The sequence below is a fragment of the Anas platyrhynchos genome, chromosome 6 (assembly GCF_047663525.1).
Source record: "Anas platyrhynchos isolate ZD024472 breed Pekin duck chromosome 6, IASCAAS_PekinDuck_T2T, whole genome shotgun sequence".
Taxonomy (NCBI): domain Eukaryota; kingdom Metazoa; phylum Chordata; class Aves; order Anseriformes; family Anatidae; genus Anas; species Anas platyrhynchos.
This window is the reverse complement of record NC_092592.1, coordinates 7,894,387-7,906,966: the sequence shown is the minus strand read 5'-3', so window position 1 is coordinate 7,906,966 and position 12,580 is coordinate 7,894,387. Positions and strand designations below refer to the sequence as shown.

The window sequence follows — 12,580 nt, the reverse complement described above, 5'->3', positions numbered from 1 at the left end:
ATTCTGCTCCCTCTTCCATTTATTTTTAATAATTTCTCAGAGATCTTATTCTTTTAAATTATCTTTCGAACAATTCTCAAGATACTTACCATATTAGTTTTCAGAAAACTAATAATATGTTCTAGTGTGAAATACTGCTGTGCGTGGTACTAAAAAGTGTCTGCATCCCAGTTTATGCTAGTTTCATCTCATCCATACGTCTATGATTTCTCAAGAATTTCCCTTCTACTCTTATTTTGTTCTGTCATAATGTATTTTAAAGCCAGAAGAAACATTCAAATCACCAGGAAGAAGTTCTGCTCACTCAGATTTCAATCTCTCAATCTCTTACTATGCAGACACAAATTTCGAGCTGCTCTGTGACCCTAGCAGCATTATTCTTGGTTCACATTTTAATTCCAAAATGATATTTTAAATCAAAATGTTGTGTTTTTCCTCAGAGAAAAACAAGAGAGACAGGTAAGAACGATTTTTCATTCATAAACCAAATTATTATATCACCTTTAAGTCGCCACTGATATTAGGAAAATAAGGGATAGTTTCAGTCCATTGAGAAATGAACTAGGTTCAGAATTTAGGACTAGACACAGAAAAACATAAAAAGTTTTCTGCTAGATATCCAAGTTAGTAACTCAAATTAGTAACTCATGCTGCACTCTTTAAGAGGAAACTTATATCCTCCACCTGTATTACTGTGAAAAACACAATTTAATTGCTTTCGTAGGGAATGACTCTGGCTAACTACTAATTTTAAAATGAAGTGAGAGTAACATTCCTGGTTAAAATCTATTTCCTGAACACCCTCTCTCCTCTAGTTGTACTAAAAAAGCATATACAAGCAATACATCAAAGTAAGAATCTTACCTCTTCCTTTTAGCCAGATCTCACTATTTCATTTCAGGTACATCCTTTCTAAAAGCCTCATCAAGATTTCTTACAACTGTAGGATCTTCAAAGGTAGTTTATTCAGAGATAATCTGAAAGACTGGCATGCCGTATGCTGCTTAATTAATAGCAGGTGGGTAACTACCAAAATGTGACTATCCTTAAGGGCTCAGTCTCTAGTAATATTTGACTCGGCTCACAAGACAGGCTAGCAATCTGTGGTGCAGGGAATAATGTATTTTCCTTCTTTGGTTATATTTACATTGTTTCCCCTATCACAGCTGTAGGATTATTATCAAACAGAACAAATCTCAAGTGAATGTTGTATGCTAAAGGAGAATTTAGACACTAACTCATATTGGGAAGTTGAATAGCAATCTACAGCAGTAAGATGAGTTTAAAATAATTTCTCCTAGTGCTTCCCAGCATCATAGGGTGCACCTTTTTTACATGTTCTTACAGTATTTCATTTTCCTCTAAATACTCTCTGGGGTGAGCTTTTCCTTCAGTCTACCAGCTACACTTATGGGTATGCTTACCATACTATCCTCCAACTATTGCTTCTTCTCAATTTAGCCATTTCTCCTTGATATTCACCCTTATAAATGCCACACTATCTTACTTAAATAGCTTCCCCTCAGGTGATCCTACACAGAGCAGTCTTTTAATATAACTTTGTTTTAAAGCATGCTTATACAATTAGGGGGATGAAAACCTGAAAAAAAATCAAAATAGAGAAGGAGCTCATTTATCATGGCAGAGAGGAACATGTTTTGAACCTGTTTCCCACCTATATTATGTATTGAATAATGATTACTATCACATACATATATATGTATATATATAACTAAACAACTAATGAAAATAAACTTAGTATGATATTGCAACACTGTGCACTGCTAAAGCAACAACAATGAAAAACCTTTGACAGGTTACAAATGGATTCTGCAGATATGGTGGCACCAAAGCTCAGCAAGCGATGAAACAGTATATATGAACTTGGATTTATTTGCCTATTTTCAGAAGTGTATAAATGTAAATAAAATGAATGAGAGCCCTGACATTGCAGCAATACCAATGTTACAAAGAAAACAAAACAAAATAAAAAATATTAATCTTGTTAAATAGAATGGATTAACCAAAACCTAACAGGAAAAGGAGCTCACAGCGTTCCTCAATCAAAAGTTATGGTCACAGCATCTCAAGCAACAAAGCTAAAGCAGTTTAGGACATCATCCCATTTTAGCAGAGCGTGTGATTTGATTTTACATCTTGCATGCTGAAACTTTGGGCTTTTACTAAAATAGGTACTCTTACTCCTTTCCTATCCTTAGTGTCTTACTTACTCCCAAACACTGGCAGGGTAAGCTGTCGTGCAGCTGTAGGGTGAGTCAGTTCCCCAGGCCTACTCTGTGGAAAACATACTCTTTCTTACATTGCAGTACAGCTCTCTATCATGAACGTTTGCTGAATTGATTTAAATGAAAATCACACAATCATTTGATTCAGTGCAAAGGAAGTGGCAGTACCATGTGGCTGCATGGAAGCAGAGACAGAGCAGAAACTGTAGGCACAGACTTTACGGGGTATGCTATCCTACAGCTTCACTACACTAGGTGCAACATATATCATGGTAAGAGACAAAATAATCGTGTATGCCCTTTTATTCCGCTAATATAAACAAAGAGGTCAACTTACAATGTCAGTAAAAACTGCTACACTACAGTCAACCTTTTCAACCAATTCAGCCTGAGGCAGATGTCCAAAGATGAAAATTTCTGACTGACTGGTTTAACAAAATTATGAAAAATCAACGAAAAGAAACAGCAAGCAAGGATGATCAAGAGAAGAGTGCTCTAGGTGATCAAAGGTATGAAGGTACGGAATGGATTTCATAGAAGAGACAACTCAATGAGAATGGACTCCTTAGACTGGAAGAGAGACTGCAAAGGGGAGATATGAGAGATGTTAGCAAAACTAAGAGCTATATTGACAGGGTGCTTAAGAATCAGCTCTCCACTCCTTCCTCTAATAGAGAGCTAAAGTGCATCAAATGATGTTATAGTGAGGTTCAAAGCAAAAGCAAGAAGATATCTTTCCACACAATAAGTAGTAATATGTCCATCTCTCTGCAACATAACTGCAGATACTGCGAGTTTACATAAATTTAGTTAGAGACTGAAGAAATGAGAGCCATCTCAGTGAACCAGGCAGTGCAGAGTACAGTCAGGCTCAACAGCTGAGCTGATCTAACAGCTTGAGACTGTCGAACAGGAAGTTGTGGCTATACTCTCCCTCTGCACATTCTGATGCTTACATGACTACACAGTAAGCCATTTCTCTCTCATGCCCATCAGAAATATATCTGAAGGATTGATTTTCTGCTGGGTTAGTAAGTTGAATCAGCTCACCATGTAGTCAGTCAAGTTTGTCTTGGTGTTTTTGTGGAACCACCTGGCTAGGAACAGTAGAAGGGCAGGCAGGATCTTCCTTTTAGGACCACAGAAAAGCTATTAGATTTGTACATCTGAATCATGTAATGGTACTCATATGCATAATGCATATGACTGCTATATTATCCTGGAATTCCTACATTACCCATTTCCTATGCCATAAAAAAAACTTACCACAAATAATCACTGTTTTAAAAAAAAGTTGTTGTTTTTTTTTTTCTAATTAGACAAAGAATACCAAGATCATTAAAAAATTAGCCCTTAAAACGGATTTTTGATTTGAATTCAGAACAAAAGCTGTAAGAAATCCTAAACAAAGAAAATGAGCAGGTAACTAACTATGCTGACAGACAGTTCAGAATTTCATTCTGGAATGAAATTACTTCCCCAGAAGTACCTATACCTTTTTTTCAGCATATTACATTTATCACCATTCATCCTAATTAATACATGTACACATATACCTAAAATGCTAAATACTATAATTTCCAATTCCAATATGCCTATATCCAACTGACTTGCTAATCAGTAACAATGCATTTTACTTGGACTTTGCTGAGAGCAGTGATTTCCAGTGTTCACAAGTCCATAGGCAACAATACTAACTATATGTTGCAGACAATGCAGTAGCAGGTTCTTACAGCTGTGTGGCATTAGGGCTTTCTCAAGCTAGCTACTGAAAATGATTAATTATCAATGCGTGAAAAGACAACCTGTTTTTTTCTCATATACCTTTTTCTCTTAATATGTTGGGATTATCTTGCTGATATACAGGAGAAAACTAAAGCTGCTCAAACACTACTATAGACTCTGCATTGGCAATTAACTTATTTTATCACAGCCATGGAAGAAACAGCTGTTGCACTAGTGGAGTTTTCTGTTTCCTGTTGGGGGAATAAAGAGGAATCGAAAAAGGAAGTTATAAAAGGTGCTTCATGGTATTAAAACAAAACAATGTAAGAATGTGCTTCCATGGAAGTTTTCCAGATACATCAGCAGAAAAACTCCTATTTAAAAACAAATGAACTAACTGCATGCACATACTGATTTTTGTCGGGCAAGTAGCTTGACATACTTCAAAGGCAGAACCAAAAAAACACTTCCAGCACTTAGCTATTTTGTTAAATGTATTGTTCTATGTAATTTATAAGTGTCAGAAAGTAGCAGTCTGTAAGAGCAAAAGCACCATTTCTCTCTCTGGACACCAACAGCTAGTCCACTTGACTTCTCATGAGTTCTTTTTTTCTCATACAGCAGCCCTCCCTGGGACGGGACCAATAATGCTCTCTACATCCTGCTTATTATTCTGTCCAGCAAAGTGATGGAGCATTCATTTTGCCTGTATTTTTTTTTCCTGCAGTGAAAAGTCATTGTCTATAGTCTATTTTTTTCTGTATCAAGAAGCATCAGATCAGATCCCTCAGAACAAAGTTGGCATCTCCCCTGCACCTATAACCACGGAACACTAATGAGACCTGTAAGTGGGTGTTACAGCATCATCAATCTATTTATGAAATGCTATTAGTGCATCATTTCTATACCATAAAAGCTTTACAATCTGCAACTCGCTTCACTCAAAAAGAATTAATGTGCAGGACAAGTATGAAAATAAGAGTTTAATTTTTTGAAAATATAAATACTTCTTGACAAGGCATTTTAAAAACTAGAAAATTTGGAGAATTGTCCCTGCTCTGAGAAGCAGAACACTGCACCAGCATGAAAGTCTATGAGGGGTAAAATATGAAGTCTTGTGTCACGAACCTGTAAAGACTCGAGTATGTTTAAAGCTTTGAGTAATCCCACTGAATTCAATGGCAGTCAATTTGTATTATTTAAGATAAACACTGGCATTTGGAATTTCAGGGAAAGAGAAAAAGCAAAGAAAGACAACAGAGAAAAATAAGAGCCATAAGGTGAGATAGAAGGAGAGATATAGGCAGGAACAGAATGTGAGAATAAAAGATGATCAAGCGTAAGGGAAGGATTCAGGTGGGCTGAGCTGCACCAATGTACAGTGGCTGGGATCTACAGTTTATGGTATAAGGAATTTTCTTATTTTTTCCTTTTCAAGACCTTTGACTTACCGTAATATGAAGAAGAGAATGTAATGCATTTTGGAAATGAATTGCAGTCTTACATTGGGTACCTAAGCCAAGTCAGAAGAAGACACTCAAAACTCTTCATCTTCAGAAACATAATCAATGCTGTGACTAATGTTGTCTGCCCAAAATATGTATAAATTGTACCATTCAGTCTACTGACTGGAATAAAAATATATAAAACAACAGTGGAGATGGTGATGACAAAAGATGGTGCAAGCTTTTCATAATTTTTTATATATTTTTTTTCAGTTCAGGAGGAGCTATTTTCTTGTGCAAACAGGCATAAAATTACTACCCACTGTCCTGCTTCTCATTGATTTCTACTTGGCACAGTTTGCCAGATGCTGTTTGGTCTAAGTGTTGCCTTGACCTCCACTGGTGATGCTGGCCCCTTTTGGCTTTGTTGCACTGTGTTTTCCCAGCAGGGAGGTCCCACCCCTCTAATAGTTCAGTTGCAACTTTTGCTAAAGGCTTATAGGTTACCCATATGTTGTACCGGAGGGGCCAGTCTGACTGGAATTAACTCAGAAGTGGCGTCCAGCATTGTGGCTGGAGCTGGCCCAGGGGAGATTATAAATGCCCCAAAACTAATTAAATATCTTGTCTCCTGCTGGTAAACAAAAGAGAATGAGGGCAAAAATATGAAATGCCTGATTTAACTTGGATCTGTAAGTAGCTTGACAACACCAACCCTGAAGTCAGTGGTGCATGATTTAAAAGCCCCTAATGGGTCAAAGCTGTTAAATAAATGAGACTTTTGTCTATTACCCTTCACTTCATATACTTAGAAAACTGCTACGTAAATGTACTTACCATCAGCTTTCAGAGTATTTCACAACAGCATTTCTGGGGTAAGAGCCACATTGTCCATGTATTTATGTGGAAGTATTCTTAACTTTCAACTTTTACCCTGAAAAAAATACAAAAAATAAGTATTGCCATTCAAAGACATACATACAAATAAGAAATTATAGTATTTTCAATAATATTTTCAAGGACCTAAACCATCAAATGCTGCTTCATAAAAAGGAAATAGAAGAATTCACTCATTTGAGGGTATATTTGTAAAAATCATTAGCTAAGTGACATTTTCAATGAGTCAAAAGTATTTAAAAAATTAACTAAATTATTGGAACAATGGATCATGTGCTTTTGATATGTATCATTTCAGATGTAATATATTCAGTTTTCTAAATTAAAAATCCTCTCTCATGGCATCGTTATGTGTCTATATGGCTATAGTATATTTTAAAATACTCTACTGCAAATTGTGCTTTTCTTTTATTAATATGTAGTAGTTATCATCTAAATACTCCATAATACATTTTAGAACATGAAATATTGTCCTTCAAAAAGCCTGTTAGTAAAGAAGATGAGAATTCTCATTAGATGTTCCATATACTAATTTTACATATATGCTTAACCTTACATGTTTATGTAATACTACTGTAGTTACCGGGACTAGATGAATGTGCCAAGTTAAAAATAGCTGTAAGTCTTGGTCATCTAGGACCTCAGTTCATAATGATTTTAGTGTGAACCAGACAGTGACTGATTTAATGAAAGAATAGCATTCATCTTTTTTGGGAGGGCATGTGTTAAGTCTTTTTGTTTTCCATACGCATATTTTTACTTATTTTAAACAAATTTAAAAATATATTATAACAAGATTATCTTTCCTTGCTGAAATTTGAAACTTTCTGAGAGATGGCAAAGATCATAAACAGAGGTTAAAAGAAAAGGAAACATTAAAACAGATTGTTGTATACGTATATATACACATACTTTTATATATTCACATAAATATATATACACGTATCTCCTTCGTTTTTGATGGTACTTTACCATTACATTTTGACTTTATAATTAAACTGTTATGCAAATTAAGTAATCCACACTCAATTTAAGTAAAATTTACACTATTAACTGTAAGGCCTGATGTTGCACTTAATGCCTTCCAACTTAACTAGGAACTTTGGTAGCTATACTGTTTTGCATCCTGCCCTAGACAGACGAGCACACAGCATACACACATATAACACATCTGCTCTTTTGTCCAAATGGACAGCAGGACGCCACAGAGGTTTTTCCATCAAAAGAAATGCAATCCTGAAAGATTAAGACGTTCTATTTAGGCACATGGTAACGTGATGTTTCAGATTTTCAAATCTCCCAAGTGTCACATTTCCAAACTCTAATGAATTAGATGTGACAGATATATTCTAAAAGCTAGTACTAGAGCTGGTTGTGAATAAAGGAACACTTAACGTACTGATTGATCATATATAATGCTGGATTTAGAATGCACAAAGGACAATGTTTCCCATGAGGTACAAGAGAACAAAAATTGATAAAACCCAAATAGAAGAAAAGCAAAAAAATCACTTCATCCAACGTATATAGAAAATGGATTGAGTATTCAGTATCAAAAAGCTTTTTATATGTTTTATTTTTCTCCCATGAAGCTAGCTGTTTCTCTTCGTTCCTTATTTAGAGATACCAAGAATCTCAAGTTACAGCATTGTGTCAGATTTTACTGGCATTTTCTCTTGAATGATCCAAACCTGAGATTCAGGAAGTTTCCTCGGCCTTTGTTAATACTGTGGTAGACATTTCAATTAATTAATTAATTATTCGGCCACTCCTGTTAAACAGATGTGCTTTTAAATGTAGAAAATAAATTACAATCTTGTTTATTTAATTGCACGTGTTATCACCTACTCACAGACGTTAATTCCTAATGCAAAAAATGTAGTAAGGCAGCTATCTTTTTCTATTGCAATTGGTCTTCATATACTTTTTGATTCATATACAGAATCAAAAGGTAAGTATTACATTGTTTTTCCTTATTATTATATTTAATTTATTAATTTCCTTATTTTAATTTATTAATTTCCTTATTATTCCGGTTAAAAAAAATAGTGACGCTTTTAGAATCAAACACCAGGAGAATTTTCAGCCCAAGTTCTATAACATCAAAAAGTCGGGAATGTAAACTTTGCAGCAATAGCTACTTAATCTGACAGACAAACTAACATGATCCAATACCTGGAATGCAAAGTTCAAGAACCATGAAAAATATTTTCAACAGAAAACACAAACATTTCCTAGACTTTTTACTAAGAAATGGAATGGATTCTTCATAAACTTACAATTTTATATGAAATGTGGATGTCTTTCTACTATACCTAACTCACAAAACTTTAGTGCATAGATTGTTTTATGGAATATTACTGTCTATGATATGAATTCAGGTCAACAGATTAGATAATGGTCTTACACCTACATGTATGCATCTATGAAATGCACTTACCAAAATTACCTAATAATCCAAGACAGCAATCTGAGGAGTCTGAAACTACAAAGAATTCTGGCAAACCATATGCAGATTAAATTCCCTTACTCTCTGTATCTTTTTCTTTAGGGAAAGCACATACCTTCTTTAAGCCACTGAACACAAATCAGTCATTCATAGAATAAAGAAGGTGTAAAATTCAAATTGATCAATGAAAAGAAACAAACCCAAATATTTTACTGATACCACTGAAGCTTAAAACATATCACTGCAACCATCACTTGGTGTCTTTCTGAGTTTTGCATTGGATGGGTGACAAAATAGGAACACAAGCAGGTATCTGTTTTAATCAGAAGAACTATTTTATTTTCCAGAAAGGATTTTAATGAATTTTTCTATAAACAAAAAGAATGAATTAATTAGATTAGACTCAATATATTGTACATGGCTTCTGCATAGGTGCATGCTGGATGATGTGAGAAAGTTTGTCTCAGTTAAGAAAAGACTGGTATAATCAGTGTCAGGTCTCGATACAAGGAATAAGATGCCTGAAAACAGTTGAGAAAAGAAAATGAATATAGAGACTTCATGAACTCTCTTTTACTTCTTCTCAGCTGGCAGAAGATTAAGTCATTTTGAACCATTTTACAGGTCAAGATTTTGCCTTCTTTTTCTCTACCTCATAATCCTAGGGCATAGCACAATTTAACCCACACACCTAGTTATCAGGGAAATGTAGCAAATGTTACGCCCCCTGAAGTACATTTGTAATTCTTCCTGGAACTGCCTGACTGTACTGCATTTCAGTCAGTGCTAGTGCTTGATAAGACAATAAAATCCTTTGTTAAGAACTTCTGAAATGAAACAAAAGCACCAACTAATTGGTATTCTGACTGGGACTAATTCAAAGGTGTCTTCTAGTACCTTGGGATATGGTGTGCTCTACTTTGGAGAGAATCAATCAGCCAGAGATTGATGAAGGGGTGTTGAGGTCAGGTTTGCAAACACAGAGCCATCTGCAGAGTCTCCTGGGTTGGTACCTGCAGCAGAGTAATTTACAGGAGCAGGTGTTTCCTTTTAATCTACTTTTTTTTTTTTTTTCTGCTGAAATCGTAACTTTATTGAGAAAATGCATGCAGTTGGTTATTAAGAGGGTACTTTGTCTATTGATGTTATTAACTGCTGAAAGGTCTCTGAAAGTTGTAGTTAGCATACTCCTTAAGAACACGGAAAGAATGGAAGCTGAGATACCTGTACCAATCAATCATGTCTTCAGAAAGTTACTACACATAAACATATTGAAGCCCAAAAGGCTGGTTTTAAAACAGAATGGTTTTGTTCAGAAATTTGTCATTTCTTTCTGAATATGGGCGACTGAAAATATCATAACGATTATAACATATTTGTATTTATGGCCATAAATATTTATGGAGAAAGGAGCCCTTCTGAAACAAAATAAAAATTCAAGAATTCCAGATGGAATTTCCCATCTGAATTGAGCTTGGATGGATTGGCACTCAAAAACTTTGGTCCGGATCCAAAAAGCAATTTGCAAAACATCAGTAAAGAACACATTTGGATTCAAATTCACATTCTTGGCTTTCTCCTACCTCAGACACTGATCCAGCTCTGCTATAATCTACTTAACCTCTTCTCTAGCCTAGTATCTCTCAACCTACATTCCCAGAGCATCCAAACTGTTAGAGCATCATTAACTTAAGCCAGAGACAAAACTGAAGATATGCCCAGTAAGTTTTAACTTTGCTCACACATTAGTCTCTATGCAGGCAATACGCATTTTCTGCCACCTCACAAACCCACTCACTCCGTACCCTACGAATTTCTTTTTCTTCACGATTTTTGAAGTGTTCTTGAGAATTTGCTTGGGTTTGCTTAATGTATTTTACCCACCCTTTAATTTTTAATAGGACAAAAATAATGTATGGGATAGTGGTTTCTTGGTTTACAAAGGTGTCACGAAGAAGTTATAGAACAAAGGAAAGTGAATAATTTTTTTGCTTATATGACATTATAACCAGGTATGTCCTCTTTTGCCCATACATAAGGCAAAACCACAGCAGTCAAACTGAATCTCTCACTAAAGAAACCAACAAAGTTGGAAATGTTTATAATTAAATGTTTTAGTATTCTGCTTACTAAACATCTTAGGTTAAAACTGACCTCTAGTCAAATTTTCTTACACATTTATACTATCTGTTATAATGACATTTTCTGTTGTATCATTTCTCCCATTATCTTGTAACTTTTTACTTATGGCTTGCAATAACTTTTAGGAAAAAAAAGTTGGAGAGTGACTCAGGAATTGACAAAATTCCTTGTTCTGTCTTTTTGTATAGGATTAGTAATAATTTTAAAGACAGATCTACTCTTCTGCAAGAATAAATAAAAATTCCAGACATCAGATTCAATCTGCTTCTTTTGGGGATTTCTCAGTTTTTAACTACACTAATTTAATTTTTACTTGATCTGGCATCACCTTTAATTTTATTTTTAATTTTTTCTCCGAGGAAGTTTCCCTTCATTTCTGGCATGTTTCCCTGTCACTCTGATGAATTAAAGAGACAAAGAAATCTTTCATTTCCCAGAAATAACTGCCTCTTCTTTTGCTAATTTTCCTTCCTATCCCTTATGGAAAACATGGCTCTTGTCTATGACCTATTGCTGTGTATGTATTTGTGAAATATTTATTTCAAATTTTTGAAAAACTTTCCAGTTTTGGAAGCTTTGCAATATATGCAGTCTATTCTCATCTAGGTGACACACAAGAAATGCAAAATACATGTATTCTCAGGAATCCTTTAAGCAAATCCATTAGATGGCTTACTATAAACAAAAATCCCTTTCCATTTCCCTTTCTTCCTTTTTACATATACATTCAGTTCTACAGCAACAGACTTAATGATTTATATTGCTCAGTTTTTATTTTTGTAACTTATTTTGCTTCCTTCCTCTAGGTTATGTACTTCTTTCTTGGCTCCTACATGAGCTTTGTCTCTGCAAAGGCAGACACCAAAGAAGTGCAGAAGTGCACTTAAATTTTCATGTCTTGGCTGCTGGATACAGCCAGGTATTTACAGAAAAACTTGCAGTGACTTGTAATGGTTTTCTGCCAGACACTCTCATGGTAAATAATACTTAAGCACATCGGAATTTCCAGAATTGTATCTTCCCTTTGAAGCATTTGTGCTTACTTCAATGCATCCCTATGCTATAGTCTTATTCAAGAAAGCAGCAGTTCTGTAAATTTGGGTAGCAGAAACACTAAACAAAGATACATTGCATTTTTCCAGCCTCCTATTTAGTACCTTCACTTAACTTTTGACTCAACATTTTAATTTAATCAAAATTACACTAACCTTACACTAAAGCTAAATATTTTCTTGGAAAAACATTACATTCCTAAATTTTATAATGATAACTGCAATAATATTATAAAACTTGTGTTAAAAAAGAGGGAAGTCCATGATGATGACATCTGCGTGAAATTTTGTAGCCCTCAAACATTGTTTTTAGAATTACAAAGACATGAAACTTGTGCTGCTTAAGCTGAAGATCAATTTTCTTCATAGAAACCTACGTTTATGTACTATTTCCTTTGTGCATTTTCTATGCTTAACTTGGCCCTTAGTAATTAACTTAAACATCATTGTATTTCTCACTTTTTCATGTTAAACTCATTCAATTTTGAGTCACATTTCTCATTTCAAGTGTAATGGACGTTTGATGTGGTGCCACAGTAACTTAGCAACTATCAAGTAGCATTCAGGACTTTGTTCAAAGTTAAGTTCGTTATGTTTCATTAACTGTATACAGCTAGTAGAACT

At 34.8% G+C, this 12,580-nt stretch overlaps 1 protein-coding gene across 3 annotated transcripts in view; it reads right to left on the bottom strand.

Annotated features, from left to right (window-relative positions):
• Nucleotides 1–6,354, bottom strand: part of ATOH7 (atonal bHLH transcription factor 7) — a 52,802-nt gene extending 46,448 nt beyond the window's left edge. For 2 of the 3 annotated variants that reach the window (XR_011810439.1, XR_011810440.1), the window contains exon 1: nucleotides 6,254–6,351. The gene's annotated coding sequence lies outside the window, so the exon portion shown is untranslated. Of the gene's footprint in view, nucleotides 1–6,253 lie in introns of all 3 variants that reach the window. The other variant, XM_072040366.1, reaches the window with a different exon arrangement.
• Nucleotides 6,355–12,580: the final 6,226 nt, after the last annotated feature.